Here is a 17342-nt window from a genome sequence, read left to right as displayed (position 1 = left end):
GCTTATCCCCTTCTGTCCCTGCCCTTCCATCTTCACGATTAAAATCGCCCCTCCCCCACTCCCGCCCCACCTAAATTGTAAAGTGCATTGTATGTCTCATTATTGCAAGGTCCCCCTGTTTTTCTAATAAAGTAGAGAAAATGGATTGAGCAAGTAGCATATAGCTTTCATAAAATGCACAAGCATAGATTTAGGTCTTCTGTCATTTGCTAAAAGTTTCCTCCAGAAAGGGTTATTAATCACTTATAAATGATACATAATTTCAAATATTCCAGTTATCACATACATTTTTACTGAGTTATGTCTGTACAAACTCAAAATAAACAGAAATCACATGTGTTTTATAGCTGTAGTTTACAAAGGTTTTTCTAGCCAACACTGAAAACATCATTTTAAGTAGTCTGTATTTTGTATGAAATATTTTTATCAATACTTTTTGACAGTAATTCAGATGCAATGTATTATCTCTTTTTATTATATACATAGAAGTGTAATGGCTGGATCGTACACAATTCTTTTTTTTTGAAGACTTGAAAACTTGCTTGCTAAAATGATTGCAGTATTGTACAAATCGATCCACTTTGTGGAGTATATCAGCTTCTACACAAATGCAAATGTGGTCATTTTAGTCACACTAGTAAGTTTTCTTTTTTCTTTGTTCCTAGATACTAAACAGGGGCTTATTTCAAATGTTCCTCCTATTGTCTATTAATTTAAATATATTCTTTAAAATTTTCCTATTCAGAAAAAAATATATAGAATTAGATGATATAAATTATTAAGACTCAGGATCATTGTAACATTAACATTGTAGCATTAACAAATATGTGCCGTCTATTTGGATATGTTTTCACTTCTGTTATAGTGTCCTTTGAATTATAGAAGGTTATCAGTTGATATTATCCAGTTTATTCTTGCTTTTCTTTAGCCACTAATGCTTTCATGTCAAATTTTTAGAAACCTTTACTGATCCAATGTCATGAATGTTTACATTTATGTTTTATAGGTTTTCACATCGCACATTTAGGTGATAATAATTTTTATTTCAATTTTTGTATAAGGATTGAGGTAGTAGTCTAAGGTTATTCTGTAAACCTAGAGAGGCAATTGTGCCAACACACTCATTTAAGATGTATTTATATTTCATAAAGTCATGGCATTCTTTTCAAACTCTATTGACCAAAAAACCAAGAATTTTTTATAGATTTATTTATTTATTATTGTGAGAATACCTTACAGAATAGTTACAATTATATGGGCAACATATTGAGTACATATCTTATCAAGCATTGTTGCCTCCTCCTTTGTTTCCCCTTTCCATCCCTTCCCATCTCCGCCTCCACCCTTACCTCTGCTCTCCCCTTCCCCAGAACCCCGCTCCTCTCTGCCTAACTTGTAAAGTTAATTTTTAACATAACGTCTTGTACATCTCATTGTTGTAATGGGTCCCCATGAATCTCTATTTAAACAATTTTTTTCTCTTCTTGTCCATAAATTATACCAACATCAAATACAGTGAAAACAGGGGTTATACTGTTCGGGAGGGACATACAAAGCAACAAAGAAATAATTTTATAAATGTCTTAGAAACAATTGCAAGAGACAAAAAATATTTGAATCCTTATCTTGGGGTTCATTCACCTGACATCAACATATCTTAACATTTCTGTTTGTCTCACAGATATACTAGTAATTTCAAATAAGAGGAAGCATGGGATCTATGTTTCTTTGCAAGAATTTATTTTTGACAAATCCATTATATACTTTTGTGTGTCTGTACTTATATTACAGCTATGTTGTCTTCACTACTAAACATGGTAAAAAGATTAGAATCTAGTATGAGTGCTCATGCTAATCATTTCACAAGACTGTTGTGACAGACCTGTATTTCTAGAATTTACATATGAGTTTATGGAGCAGGTGAACCAAAATTTTACAGAAATATCTGGATGTTTAATAGTCACTCATATTTTGCACCTTGTAAAAACACAAGACCTCAGATATTATATACAGAAAAATATATTTAGACAATGCTTGAAACAACTAAAATTAATTTAGGAATGAGTTAAGATTTAGATAATGCTATAGCATAATAAAGCTGAATGATAACAGACTTGAGCAGTACAACAGAGGACAGTGAGAGAGAATAGAATTATGAACCACATAGTAGCTATATGTCATCAGTATTGCGTTTCAACAAACAGAAAGACTTCAGAGAAATGAAGGAGGAAAATAATCAAAGTGAACTGAATCAAGTTTCTTTTTAACCCACCTAATCGTTTGGAATGAAAGTCAGAGATCATGAGAAAAATAAACCGAAAATGAAGCATTGTATAGACCTGTTACAAAGTACAGAAATTGTAATAGGAATATGATAATATCTAAAGAAATGAAAGAATAAGTAAACTCTAAAAAGAAAAAGAATGAAAAAAGAAAAGAAGCAAAATAAAACCTTTAAATAACAATAAAAATTGCTAATGTAGATAGAATTTGGATCATATTTTATCGTATGTAATTTTGAGAAAACGCACTAGGAATGAAATATTTTAAAGTCATAATTTAAACACAAATTAGATGATAATTAGGATTGCTCAGTGGTAAAGCATTGGCATAGCATATAGGAAGCAATGGTTTGATCTCCCCACCATTACAAAATACACACAACACACACACAAAAACATTACATACACACATTTGGAATACCAACATCATATTTAAATGGAAAATTATCACAAATAGTAAAATTATGCTAATATATAAAATCATAATATTTCTTGTATTATTTAAAAGTTTAATATAAATAAAATAGTCAAAATATAACTTAGGTGCTTATAAATTAAGAAGATTAGAAATTAAGAATAAAAGTCATGAAAACCTTTGCAAATAATTTTAATGATAAATATTTTGAAATATGTATTCTTTTATTTTGACAAAAGATTGTCATTATTGGTGTTTGAACTCAAAATTTAGAATATGCTAACCATTCCCTCTATATCTCACTAGGGAAGGCTATATTTCTAATTATTTCACTGTGGATATTTTTGAAATAAGGTCTCATAGTTTCTCAGGCTCTCCTGAATCACAATTGCTATTTAACTTCCCACCGTAGCTAGAAAATGTAAGCCACACATCACCAAGCCCAGCTCATTTATTTTAATCCAAGTACAAATATTTACCAAAAATGACCAGATCAGAAAGTCTATCCTATAAAGTATGTGATTCTTGAAAAAAAAAGTAAAAAAAACAATATTGTTTACCTGGAAAATATGTTTAGAACTATGAGAAAATAAATTTATTTAAATCACCAAACATAAAAATTAAGAAAACAATTTTCAAATATTCACATTTTAAATATTTTGAAAGCAAAATATATGTGTCAGAATAATTTACATGTGTGAAAATCATGCAAATTTAAATTAATTCTTCAATTCTGAAAAAATAATTACCCTTAAGAAACAAAAGAAAATAATTAATGCAGTACAAAATTTAGAAAACAAAATGAATTGTACTCTTTATCTCACTTAAGTAACTGTACACTCACTTTACATCAACTTTATAATAAAAATAAAAATGCATGAAAAAACTAAGCAATAGTATCCATTGATCAATAGCAACAGAAAAAGCATGAGTATTTTTTTTGAGTGTAGAAAAAAATTGAGGCAAAGGATAACAATATTCCATCATAAATATACTTTTTACTGTACTTAACTGTAACCCTTCTGTACATTACCTTTACAATAACATAATATTAAATTTAAAAATAAACCAAATGATATCAGAAGCCATTGGTTAAAAACTTTGTAAAATATTTACCCTAAGTACTCAAGGACTATACATTGATGATAATATTAAATAGTTAAAATAAAATTCAGCGGAAAAGCAAAAGGTTTAAAAACTGTTACAAAGTGAAGTAGTAAATCAGAATATTAATATTAATCATAATCATAAGATGAATGCATAGTAGTAGTCAAATATGTAAGAAAGAAGACAATTTGCCATTCCTTTTCACTTAATAAGTGAGAAAGAATTCTCTGTACCTCATTAAATATGTTTTGGTTAATGAAGGAAATATTCTGGCACAACCTATGAAAATGAGGTAAAAATATTATAGCAAAGAACTGATTGTTCTGTTTTGGGATATTAATGTATTACTCATTTTGGTAATTGGAAATCGTGGGGATTTTAAATTGGGGTATTGTTCTTGCTAGTTTGGCATCATATCAATGCTTAATTTTAGGGTAGGGGTTCCTTTTCCATCAGAACATGTACATGATCTGTACTTTCCCCCCACACACACAGGAACAGTTCTTTATTGTACATCAGAGAAATAGCCCTGTGTGCTGCTTCAAGGTGCAACATGCAGAATATTGAATTAAGAAAAGAGGGAACAGGGAAGGGAAATATCTTGAGGTCCAAAGTTGCAAACAAAAGAAAAAAAAGGATGGGTGAAAGATTCCTCATGCAAGAGGCATTTTTTTGCAAATACCTTGCAAAACAGGCAGCTGGTGTGCCTTCAGAGAAATCCTACAAATAGCAAAAGACTCCAAGCATTCCTGTACGGGGACTCAGAGCACAGGGGAAAAAAGACACCAAAATGCCTTTAGCATTTCAAGATATTTGGTACTCGTGATTACATTTTGTTTACAGTCCAGTAAAGAGAATAAACTGACATAATATTGGGGGGTGGGGAGAAAGCCAGGAAGCTCATACAACAGATTAGAGGGGAAGGTTAGAAAAATAGCATTTTTTTCATATGTTTTGTGTTGTTATTCCTGACATCAAAAATGTGTCCCTTTGCATTAACTTGGGTAAATAGCTTGCAGCAACAAAGAAACACAAGCTTTACAATTCATTTTAAAATAAAACAAGGATCCTTTCTGTGTTGTTCCTTAAAAGAAATAAAAAAAGGTATCTCCTTGTTTTAAACACATTCTTGATAACTTCATAAGATGACCAAAATAAAACGGTATCTACAGAGCTCATTTTCCAAATTGTTTTTTTGGGGTGTATAAAAAAAGTGATCTGTCTTTCAGCCTTCCCCTCATCACTGGCATCACAGTTGCACACCAACTTCCTACCCGGGCTGGCCTGGATTCTGAAGTCCTTAAAATCTTAGCCTTTCAGAGTGAGCAGTATGGTGAAAATGATCCAATGCACCCAACTATAGATTGAAAAGGAAGTCCCATAAAATTTTGCCTGGTTTCTGTTCTCAAGCATCCTAAGTAGTTAAGAGTACAGATGTGAGCCCTTGGTGCCAAGTAGTGACAGTATTTTTGAAGCAATTAGACATGTATATGACTTAAGGAAAAGAATAAAAGAATAGTGAAGGATAGAAACCAGACACAATTTTAAGTAGCTACTCAAAGGTTGAGTAACTTTAGCTAGCTACTCGGGAAGGTGATATCTGAGGACCAATGTACAAATCCAGCCGAGTCATTAAAATACATGAGTTTATTTCCTATTAACTACCAAAAAAGCCAGAAGTGGAGCAGTGGCTCAAGTGGTAGAACTGTAGCTTGGGTACATGCATGAGCACCTGCACAATTGTACACATGTGTGTGCATGTGCACAAACACACAAATGTGTAAACATACACATGAGTATTTCAAAGCAAAGGTCTTTATTTTTTACTCTGCTGTATATTTTATTTCCAGATATTAGTTCACAAATTAACAAAATCAGCTAAGCACCTATTTACATACATCTCATCATGTTTCTTCAACATATATTCTCTTTTTGGAAGCTTGCTTTTATTTGACCCAAAAGTAAATTATTCAGGAGATCAGTTCACCTTCACTAAATTCTTTAGTATTGGATGATTCTTCATGTCAGGAGGTCAGTTCACTTTCCCTAAATTCTGTCATATTGGATGATTCTTCAGGTTCTTTATGTCCTTTAGATTTTTTAGGTCCTTCCTAGCAATTTGATTTTGTGAAATCATTCATCAAGCAGCATATTTATTTCACTAGAAGTAGAGTCCCTGTCAAAAAATTATTATTATTTGCCTCATGGCATCTGTATTTTTATTATCCTCATATAATTCCTGACCTGTCTGTGTGTGTCAAAGACTGCTGTGAAACTGAAAAGACTCTACTCAGGACTTAGCATCCTTACACAATTCATAGATGTTAAGGTGCTTAAAATTTCTGGAATTGATTCAGAATAAATAATCTTCATCTTGACTTTCTATAGAAAAGCAATTGGTTTCTCAGGAAATTAGGTCAGAAAGAAACAAAAGGAAAAGTGAGGAACAACTCAAAACATAAATTCAAATGAAACAAAACAACCCAAGAAAACACAAATTAATTCAGTACCCAATAACCTGCAGGTAATTCAAAGATTAAAAATAAAAAAAAAATCAGGTATGACAAGCTTTTGAAAATCCTGACTACATGGTAGACTATTGTTGTTAGGATAGTGTTTACAGGCCAGACTGGACAAAAGATCTGGACACAGTGCCATCCTTCTGTTATCCTAACTTCCAGGAATACTAACATAAATTGAACTGAGCCAAAGATCATACACAAGTAGGAATCTGGATTCTATCTGAAAAGTATCCCGGATAAGTTAGGGCCGGGGATTTGACAAAGTGGTAAGGACTCCCATTTAGGAAACACACAGCACACAATGGAAACTCTAATACTATGGGTAGTAAAGAAAAATTTCTCCCTTAAAATAATTGGAATAATTGTAAGATCTGAGTATTTGAGTGAAGAAAAATCCATGAGAAACTGAATGAACCCGTGTTGCAATGCTTTCTAGTTAAGTGATATTGTTATGTGATACTCCAGAAATACCAAAGTTACCTTGCAAATGAGCATGGACGTGCGGTTGGGTGATGGAAATATTCTATTTAAAACAGGTGTAAATTAAATTCATTTTTGGTAGATTGTTGTTCTTCAATTCAGGGCCTGGGTGATATCCCTGATCTTTTGTATCTAAAGGCTAGCACTCTACTATTTTGAGCCACTGCTTCAATTCTGATTTTCTGTTGGTTGTTGAAAATAAGACGCTCATGGACGTTCCTCCCCAGGGTAGCTTCAAATCATGATCCTCAGATCTCACCCTCCTCAGTAACCAGGATTCCAGTCATGAGCCAGTCGATGTTTTTAGTACTTTAGTAAATTTTATAGTTACAAAAGTTATAAATTATTGTTATAACCTGAGAAATATATGTGTATATATATCAATGCACAAGAACTGTACCTATGTTATTTAATTTAATGCTCACAATATTCCTATAACATGGAACTACTTCGATTTTTAATTATCAGATGATGATATTGACATCTTCAGAATGGAAATTACTAGTACAATCTTGCACACATGGTAAGTGGCAGCCTGGGTCCCATAGCCCACTGTATCAGATAACTTCATTCTATTTTAAGACCAAAATATCAGCACTTACTCTAGTAATATTTCACATTATATTTGTTAGAAAATAGACAAATGTAATATGAAAATGCCAAGTTCATAATCAATTTATACCTCCCTGATGAAAGGAACTGCTAACCTATAACATTCTTCTCTTCTAGTTCAAAATAGTAGAAATCACATTGTACTCCATGACTCAACACTGAACTGCTTGGGGTCCCCATGTCTGTACAACAGTCTTACTGAAAGAATGGCCTTCCCAATTCCTGATGGAAACAGACTTCAGGTCTTTTGGACCAATCATTTCACATTGTAGCTTACCTAAGTGGTTTACCATGTAATTGCTTTTTATACCCAATATTGTGAGAGAAATATACTACTATAAATTGTTTTTAAAGCAAGACTGATATAAAAAATCACCACTAACACCAGATAAATATTTTATCTTTCATATACCCAAAAATACAATCTGACCTATCATAAATTTAGGAACTACAACTTAAAAATCATAGTCACCAAGACCTAGTCATGCATTAAAAATTATCCAAATTATGAACACAGTTGGCTTGGGAAAAAACAAATTGTTGCAATAGGGACACATGTGGACCCATTGCAACAATGAGATGTACAAAAAATTATGTCTAAAAATGAAGTTTACAACATTGGTAGGGGGTGGGGGCAGATTGGGAAGGGGGAGATCACGGGGGGCGGGGCGGGGAGATGAGAAGGGATGGGAAGATGAAACAAAGGAGGAGGCAACAATGCTTGATAGGAAACGTATTCATTACCTTGCCCATGTATTTTTAACCCCTCTGTACGATATTTTCACAATAAAAAAAGAAAAAAATACAAAAAAGAAAAGAAAAAAAGTACATCATTATTACTGCATTTTAAAATATTCCTATGATATGGAAGATTCAATTATAAACTATAAACACTTGAAAATAATTTACTTCCAGTTATCATGGATGTTACATTTTACCTGCATCTCCTCATGTGACCAATTAATTAATTTTTATTTAATTAATTAATTAATTAATTCAATTATTTGTTGCTGATACCAGGACTTGAACTCTGACCCTGGTTCTGTCCCTGAGTTTATTTGGTTTTTGTTTTCGTTTTCTCAAGGCTAGCATTTCACGACTTATACCAGACTCCATTTCTAGCCTTTGCTGATTACTTTCAAATCAGAATCTAATAAACTTTTTTGCTTTTCTGGTTTCAAACCACAACCCTTAGATTTCATCTTTCTGATTACCTAGGACTAAGGCATGAACCATCAGTGTGGCTTCTACTTTTTCCTCTACACTTATCTAATGCACTTACTTAGATACTAATTTAAAACTGAAAGTATAGAAGCACAACAAACAATGATAATATTGTCCTGTCAGGAATTCAAGTTACTAATTTAAATTTCTTCTTAACACTAAACACAGAAAAGTTCCACGATACTATAAGAGTAATCACTATTGAAAATATGAGCATTAAGAGTTTTATTAAAATTTTTATTTATTTTTATTGTGAAAATACTGTACAGAGGGGTTACATTTAGATGGGCAAGATAATCAGTACATTTCTTATCAAGCCTCCTCCTTGGTTTCCCCTTCTGATCCCTTCCCAGCCTCCCCCCGCCCTCCCTATCCAATCCTCCCCCTCGCCATCCCCATCCAATCCTCCCCCCCGTCAATGCAGGGGTTATACTGTGGGGGAGGGACACATAAAGCAACAAAGAAATAATCTTATAAATGCGTTAGAAACAAAGATATGAAAGAAAAAACATTTAAATACATATCTTAGGGTTCATTTTCCTAACATCACCTTATCTGACCTTTTCTGCTTGACTCATACATAAACTAACTATTGCAAGTAAGGGAAACCATGGGAAACCATGTTTCTTTGGGCGTGGCTTATTTCACTTAATATAATCTTTTCCGAGTCTTTCCATTTCTTAACAAATGGGGGCAATGTCATTCTTTCTGATAGAGGCATAGAATTCCATTGTGTATATATACCACATTTTCTTGATCCGTTCATCTACTGAGGGCCATCTGGGTTGGTTCCATATCTTAGCTATGGTAAATGATGCTGCAATAAACATAGTTGAGCTGGTAGCTTTAGTGTGGTCTTGTTTGTAAACATTTGGGTAAATGCCCAAAAGTGGGATTGCTGGGTCTTAGGGGAGCTCTATGTGGAGTCTTTTGAGGAACTTCTTTACTACTTCCCAAAGTGGTTAAACAAGTTTACACTCCCACCAACAATGCAGTTAGGTTCCCTTCTGCCCACATCCCCTCCAGCATCTGTTGTTTTTAGAGTTCTTGATTTTTGCCATTCTAACTGGGGTGAGGTGTTATCTTAATGTTGTTTTGATTTGCATTTCTTTTATGGCTAGGGAGGTTGAGCATTTCTTCATGTGTCTATTGGCCATCCTTCTTTCTTCTTAAGAGAAGTTTCTCTTTAAGTCTTTAGCCGAATTATTTATTGGGCAGCTGTTTCTTTGAGAATTTTTTTTGGGGTATTTAAGTTTTTTGAGTTCCAAGTATATTTTAGATATGAGACCCTTGTCTGTTGTATGGCTAGTGACAATCTTCTCCCAATCCGTGGACTTAAAAAAATAGAATGGAAGAAAGGCAGCCTCATCAGTAAATGGTGCTGGCAAAATTGGTTAACTACTTGTAGAAAACTAAAGCTAGATCCTTATTTATCACCCTGCACCAGAATCAACTCCAGATGGATCAAAGACCTCAGAGTCAAAGCAGACAATCTGAAAACATTACAGGATGGAATAGGAGAAACCGTAGGTCTCCTTGGAGCAGGCCAAAATTTTCTTAATAGAGACCCAGAAACACTACAAATCAAATGGGATTGCATGAAGTTACAGAACTTCTGCATGGCAAAGGTCATTAAGAGCTGTTTTAATTGATCCATTATTTACTCTGCATGGCAAAGGACATAGCTAGCAAGATCAATAGAAAGCCCACAGATTGGGAGAAAATTTTCACTAGAAAAAATATATAATGAAATACTGGAATAGAAGGCCTTTGTATAACTATTTAAACTGATTTTTTCCTTAACATGCTTGCTTTCATTTAAAAACAGATAGACCTCTTTATTGTCTTCATGTGATTTTGAAGGTGCTTAGTAAGAACTCAAAATGTATTAGTCCTTTGCTATAAATTAAGTCTTACTTTTTCATCTTGGAGAATATAATGATCAAAGGGAGAAATATGAGCAAGTAATAGTTCAGAATCATGATTCCAGTGAGTGGATTACTAATCAGTACTCCTTGATACCATTTTGCACAGTCTTGTCACAAATACAATTGGCCTGCCTTCTCTAGCTGCTTTCCTAGCATGAAGCTATTCCTTCATTGTATAGGAAAAGTACGATTCAACTGATTTCAGTCGGATCAGTTACTAGAATTATCAAGGATTTACATTCTTGTCTGTAATTTGTTGAAAGCTATGTCTCTCAATGTAGTCTAGTAATCCATTTACTAATATCAAGTAAATTCAAAAATTCTATTTCCATTAAAAATCCTTTTCATAAAAAGAAAAGTCAGTTTGTTCTATAAATTGATCAGAGGCATGGATTTTGTAGCTATCTAGGTCATTGCAAATCTCCCTCTCTCTCTCACTCCTTCATGGTCCTCATAGATAAAATGATTGCTCCATAATTATCCTATTTGATTTTGCTTTTATACTTTTAATTGCATAATTCCACTTTCTGCCCTGCCTTTTCCAAACCACATATATAGCAGGCCGGATTTCATATTTTCTCATTCCTAGAATAATTTGCACGTGGAGCGACCACTGGTCCTCATTTTTCAGTCTATAGATTTGAATATGGAGTGAAATCTTTCCTCTGTCCTTAATCATTTCCCTACTCTCCAGTTAAAATAATGAAAAATATTATTACCCTTCAAAGTCATTCATAAATATGAATTTAGCTAGACATTGTGTAAAAGTACTTTGATACATTCTGAGGAGATTAATGGCAACAAAGTATAAAATATGTATTTACCCTCCACGTTTTTACACCCAATTAAGGAACATGTGGAAGAAAAAGTACATTTATGAATTAAAAAATAGCAGCATCAATTGGCTAACACATGGGTCCAATTGAATGGCTGGCACACAGAAATTAATTAATAAAACCAAAATTTACCAAAGTTGCAGAAGGTTAGAAGTTTGTAATTTGGTAACATTGTAATGGAGGATGTACATATTTCTTGTTTATATTTATACTCTCCAAATCTGACAGTACACAGGGTTTCTTGTGTTCTTTATTATTGTCTGCATTTTACATTACTGATGTTTATATTTAGGGATAACATAATTTTTTAAAATGGTATTTGCTGCAATTTTAATACAGATTTATATGAGTATGAGAATGTTGATTTTATTGACAATTAAGTAACAATCTCAATTGAAGACTAGTGGTGGTGGATCATATCTGTAATCTAAGCTACTCAGGAGGCTGAGATCTGAGTAGTGTGGTTCAAAGCCAGATGGGGAAGGAAAGTCTGTGAGACTCTTATCTCCAATTAACCACCAAATAAATTAATTAATTAAGTAAGTAAATAAATAAATAAATAAACCAGGATGTGGTGCTGTGTCTCAAGTGGAAGAGTGCTTGTCTTGAGCTGAACAGCTCAGGGACAGTACCCAGGACCAGAATTCAAACCAAATGACTGACAAAGAAAAAACTGTCAGTTGCTTCTTTTTCTAAATTTGCTGTTGACATTCTTGTACCATATATTTTACTGTTTATATGATCATGTTTTGGGGCTCTTTTTGCACAGTAGGTACACTAATGGAGAAAAACAAGCCAGTAAAGCATCTCCTTTTGAAATTATTGCCAAGGTCAACAATATGAAGGTGGCAAGAGAAATTCTAATAGATCATGGATAGTCTCTGTGCAGGTTAAGTGAGTTAGTTTTATATTGCATGTGGTTTGAGATGTTAGCTCACAACATAATCAGGAACTTGTGCCATCGCATAAATCAAATCCTTGTGTTCTTCAACAAAAACATCTTACTATGGAGGGGAAAAAATAAGTTCAACTATATATTGTGGTTAATTTCACATGTGATTTACTTCTTGGTTCAAGTTCTTTGCCTTGCATCTGACCCCAACTATTAATTCACAATTCATTGCCAGGATTCTGGAGACATGAAGCTAGCACAAGTTGTTTCATAGCATGTTTACATGAATATTTTATTTTCTCATTCTCTCCTTTCTCTCTAGAATGTATAATAAAAACTATGCACATTTATGTTGGTATTATAAATACTTATGAATATATCTTGTTGATTTTGTGAGTTCAGAGAAGATCTACTAGGAAAAAGGACACAACTCTGTCATTCACATTGTTGGAAACGTAATATTCTCCAACAGTTTCCAAAATATCAATCCTTACTTTATGGAAACAGTCGTTAATAATGAGTTGTGGGGTTTTATTTTGAACTTAAGATTCGATTTCAACATATATACTACCAGGTAAGATATGAGTTAATTCAGATGACGCTGTATCTTCAGCAAATCATCACCTATAGTGCTTCCTAGATACATGCTAACTACATTAATATGTACCATAGACAATCCAGAAGTATGTTACCAGCCCTGAATGTAAGGAGCTAGATATATGAAAACAAGAATAATAAAGTGTTAAAAATGTTATGTTGACTCAAACTAATTTTTCAAAATTGGAGTGGCCCTATTGCTCAAGTGGTAGAGGATTATCCTTGAGCTGAAGAACTCAGGGATTGCACCAACCTCAGAGATTTAGACCAATAACCAGAACAACTGGAAAAATAGACACAAAAGTAATGTAATGTTCATCAACTATGTCCAATCCTCACTTTAAAAAAAAGTGTCTTAGTTATTTTCTCCCACATAAGAACCTTTAAGATGTTATTCACTCCCTATATGGAACATCTTGCATTTTCTCTTTGAAATCTACAGAATAATTTGATGTGTGATATTTCCCTTATTCCAACAGATAGTACATCACTTAATATAACCCTATGGTAATACTACTCCTGTTTCCTTTTGCTAATATGACTTACTTATGGAATCATAGTATTCTGGCTTCTAAGAAGTGGATGGTACTAGAGAACCTGTGAATTAATTAGATAATTTGTGACAATTTAGGAGCTCATGTTATTATTTCCTGTCTTGTTTCCTATAATTGCGTATGATTTTGCAAACCCTATCTTTATCATTAAAAATATGTGAGCAGTTTTGTATGTGTTTTGAGCTGAAGATTTGATGGATAGTGCTTAGACCCAGATTTCAGGCCCCATGACCACAAAACAAAAGCAAAAACAAAAAAACTTCTTGCACATCACAATATGAATCTATGTATATTCTGTGATGAGAAGATTAAGATGAAATGATTCAAGAATTATATCAACTTACAGAAAATTGTGAAGTGGGAGGGAGGAAGTTGGTGAAGGAGAAGCTGGAGACTAACCAAGCTCTCGCATAGAAAGCAGTTTGAGTGTTCCAGTGAACAGTCCTAGGCTAGAGAATCACACCAAGTGTGCCATCAGAGTACAGAGAGTTTGGCCAGCATGGGAAAATCCAGGAAAGGAGACAGATCTGAGCGCTTGCAGGGAGTCCCAGATGCAGGGACAGTGGCGGTGGCTGGAGTTGCCAAACCAACACAGAGAGCCAGGACAAAGGTGCCAGAAGTGGCAGGTGAGCATATTCTACACAATACCAGCAAGAAATGATAAGGAGCAGATATTTTTATCCTTCAGATGGCAGACTAGAAATGGTTCAGGAACCAAGCTCTGGCATAAGTAGAACCCTGACATCCTCATTCCTTCTAAGGGAGCAGAGGAGGGAAGGGCACCCCTCCCCCCCACCAGAGATATCCATCTTTATACTAAGAAAGGCCCAAATGGGAAGCTAGCCTTGGAAGGAAACAATTCATTCCAGCCATTAGCAGGTCCCTGGAACCTGACCTGTCCTGCCAGTCTCAGCTCCACCCAGGGGAAAATCACCCACCCAGGCAGAGGCATGTCTCCCCCCCCAGAGGAGTGACATTCTTCACTGGGTAAACAGAGCCAGAGGCTGCCTTTCCTACCACAGCCTAGACAAACAATTGAATTTCAGTAAACATAATCCCTCAGGCTAGGCTCTGTGAGTGTCTCAGGAGCTAGCCCCTCAGTGAAAAGCTTCTGTTTTCTGAGAGGCCTCAACCCTTCTCAGAACCTAGCCTCATCACAGCATCTTTAAACTAGAGGAAACAGCCATCTCCCTCATTTGTAATACTCAAAACAGATCTCCCACCCCCTGAAGTAGCCTGGGAGGAGCAATCACAATATTCTGGGTAATTCAGAACATTTTGCTGCCTACTCAAACAAAATGACTAAAGAAACCAATCAAGCCACAGGAAAACCAATCACCACAAGGAGACCAGAGACTCCACCGAGACTGGTTCAGAGACAGGGGAGATACAGGATCATCCCATTTCCTCCCCCCCAAAAAAAAAATTCAAAAAATATTTTTGTACCTTTTTAAAATTTTTTTTAAATATTGTTTTCTATTAATTTTTTCTCTTGTAATTTTTATTTTAGGTGTATATGTGTGCATGTGCTTTTTTTTAACTCTCTTTTGACATTTTGGTCCCCTTTTTTATTCTTTTCTTTTTCTCTATATTTTTCTTTTTTGATGACTTAATTGCTGTTCTGCTCATCCCCAGATATACACCAGGTGTCAATAATTGCACCTTCTTCTCCATTGGGTACATTCTTAATCTAGAAATTTATTACACAATTCCCAAATTCTTAGGTTCAACTTATTTAATATCAGTATTATCTCTTTGTGCCTCTCTAATTTTCAAGTAACTAACTTTAAGAATTTTTATTTTTTAGTTTTTCATGTATCATTTCTATCCCTCATATCCTCTTCCTTTTTTTCCTCACAATATCATTTCCTTAAACTTACATAATTATTAAGTGTTGCACTTTTTAAATTTAAGGTATTTTCCATTATTCCTTTTTTTTCTTTTTCATCTCTCTCCTACCATTCTGTCCAATCCATTCTGTCTCTAAGATGAGGACTTAGTTAAATTCACTCTCACTTTACCTCTCCAAATCCCTCTAATCCTATTTCTACTCCCCCTAAACCTAATAATTTCTGTTATGGCAAATTCTCCTTTGCTCTTCTTAGTCCATTAATCCATAGTTGGTTGATTTTGCATAGAGTGTATCTGTTGAACTAGATGGTATCTGCAGCCATTTTGACTGTGCAACTAGAGGACTATGGTTGATGCTTGCCTTGAACTAGTGTTCTAGCATAAAATTGATGTTACTTTCATACTAAAAGGGAAGAACAAGATGGAAAAACTCATTAATGGACTTAACTCTCAAATTAAGCGACATAGAATGTCTAGCTAGAATAAAAAAGAAATATCCTTCTCTCTACAACCTTCAGGAGTTACACTTTGCCCATAAAAATAACATATTTTGAAACTGAAAATCTGAAAAAAATCTACCAAGCAAATGGCCCCCATAAACAGGCAGGAGTTGCAATCGTAATATCAGATAAAATAGAGTTCAAATTAAAACTAGTGAAAAGAGATAAAGAAGCTCGCTACATACTAATTAAGGAAACTCTTATTCAGGAGGAGATTGTAATTCTAAATATCTATTCATCAAACAACAGAACACCCAAATTTATCCAAGAAACACTACTTTACCTCAAATCTCACATAGATCCAAAGATATAAATTATTGTGGGCTTTAACACACCACTCTCCCCACTCAACAGGGAAAGCACAGTTCTAAACAACTGCACAGATCAAGTAGATTTAACATACATCTACCAAATATTTCACACATCAGAATCAGAATATACATTTTTCTCAGCAGCACATGGAACATTTTCCTAAACCAACCAGATTTTAGGTTACAAAGCAAACTGGTCCAAATTCAGAAACTCTGAAATTATACCTTGGATTCTCGCAGACCACAAGGGAATAAAATTAGAATGCAACGCCAAAAGCCACCAAAAAAGTCTTGTAACACATGAAGGCTGAACAACATACCGTTGAATCACCAGTGAGTCATAGAGGAGATTAGAAAGGAAACTCAAATGTTCCTGAGAGCAAAAATGAACAAACATGCCAGGTGCCTGTGGCTCATGCCTGTTATACTACCTACTCAGGAGAATGAAATCTGAAGATCCTAGTTCAAAGCCAGCCTGGCCAGGAAACTCTGTTAGACGTTTATTTCCAATAAACCACTAGGAACCAGAATGTGGTGCTGTGGCTCTAGAGGTAGAGTACTCATCTTGAGCTGAAAAGCACACAGACAGACCCCAGGCCCAGAGTTCAAGGCCCACGACTGACAAAACAATAAATAAATAAACAAATAAATAAATAAAATTGAACACACAAATTACCTGCTCCTTTGGGAAACAGAAAAGGCAGTACTGAGAGGCCAGTTTATAGCTCTGACTTCCCACATCAACAAATTGGAGAGATCTGAAACCAACAATTTAATGAGACATCTGAACCTGCTTGAAAAAGAGTAGCAAGACAAACCCCAATACAATAGAGGGAAAGAAATAATGAAAATTAAATCAGAATTAAAAGAATTAGATTTAAAAAAACATAGATTCAACAAATAAAGAGTTGGTTTGTCGAAAAAAAATTAACAAAATTAAAAAAATTCACAGACCCTTAGCAAATCTTATCAGTAAAAAAGTGAACACAACCAAATAAACAAACCCAGAGATAAGAATGGAAACATCACCACAGAAATATTATAAGGGAATACTACTCAAACCTTTATGCTAATAAGTGTGAGAACCTGGCAGAAATGGACCTTTTCCTAGCAAATATTGACATGCCAAAACTAAACCAATATGACTTAACCAAACTTAACAGATCCATATCAAACATTGATATAGAATCAGCAATAAGAGTCCTTCCATCTAAGAAAAGCCCAGGACCAG

The sequence above is a fragment of the Dipodomys merriami genome, unplaced genomic scaffold (assembly GCF_024711535.1).
Source record: "Dipodomys merriami isolate MVZ:Mamm:240054 unplaced genomic scaffold, mDipMer1.0.p SCAF_18, whole genome shotgun sequence".
NCBI classification, from domain to species: domain Eukaryota; kingdom Metazoa; phylum Chordata; class Mammalia; order Rodentia; family Heteromyidae; genus Dipodomys; species Dipodomys merriami.
The sequence above is the reverse complement of the archived record's forward strand: the minus strand, read 5'-3'. Positions refer to the sequence as shown.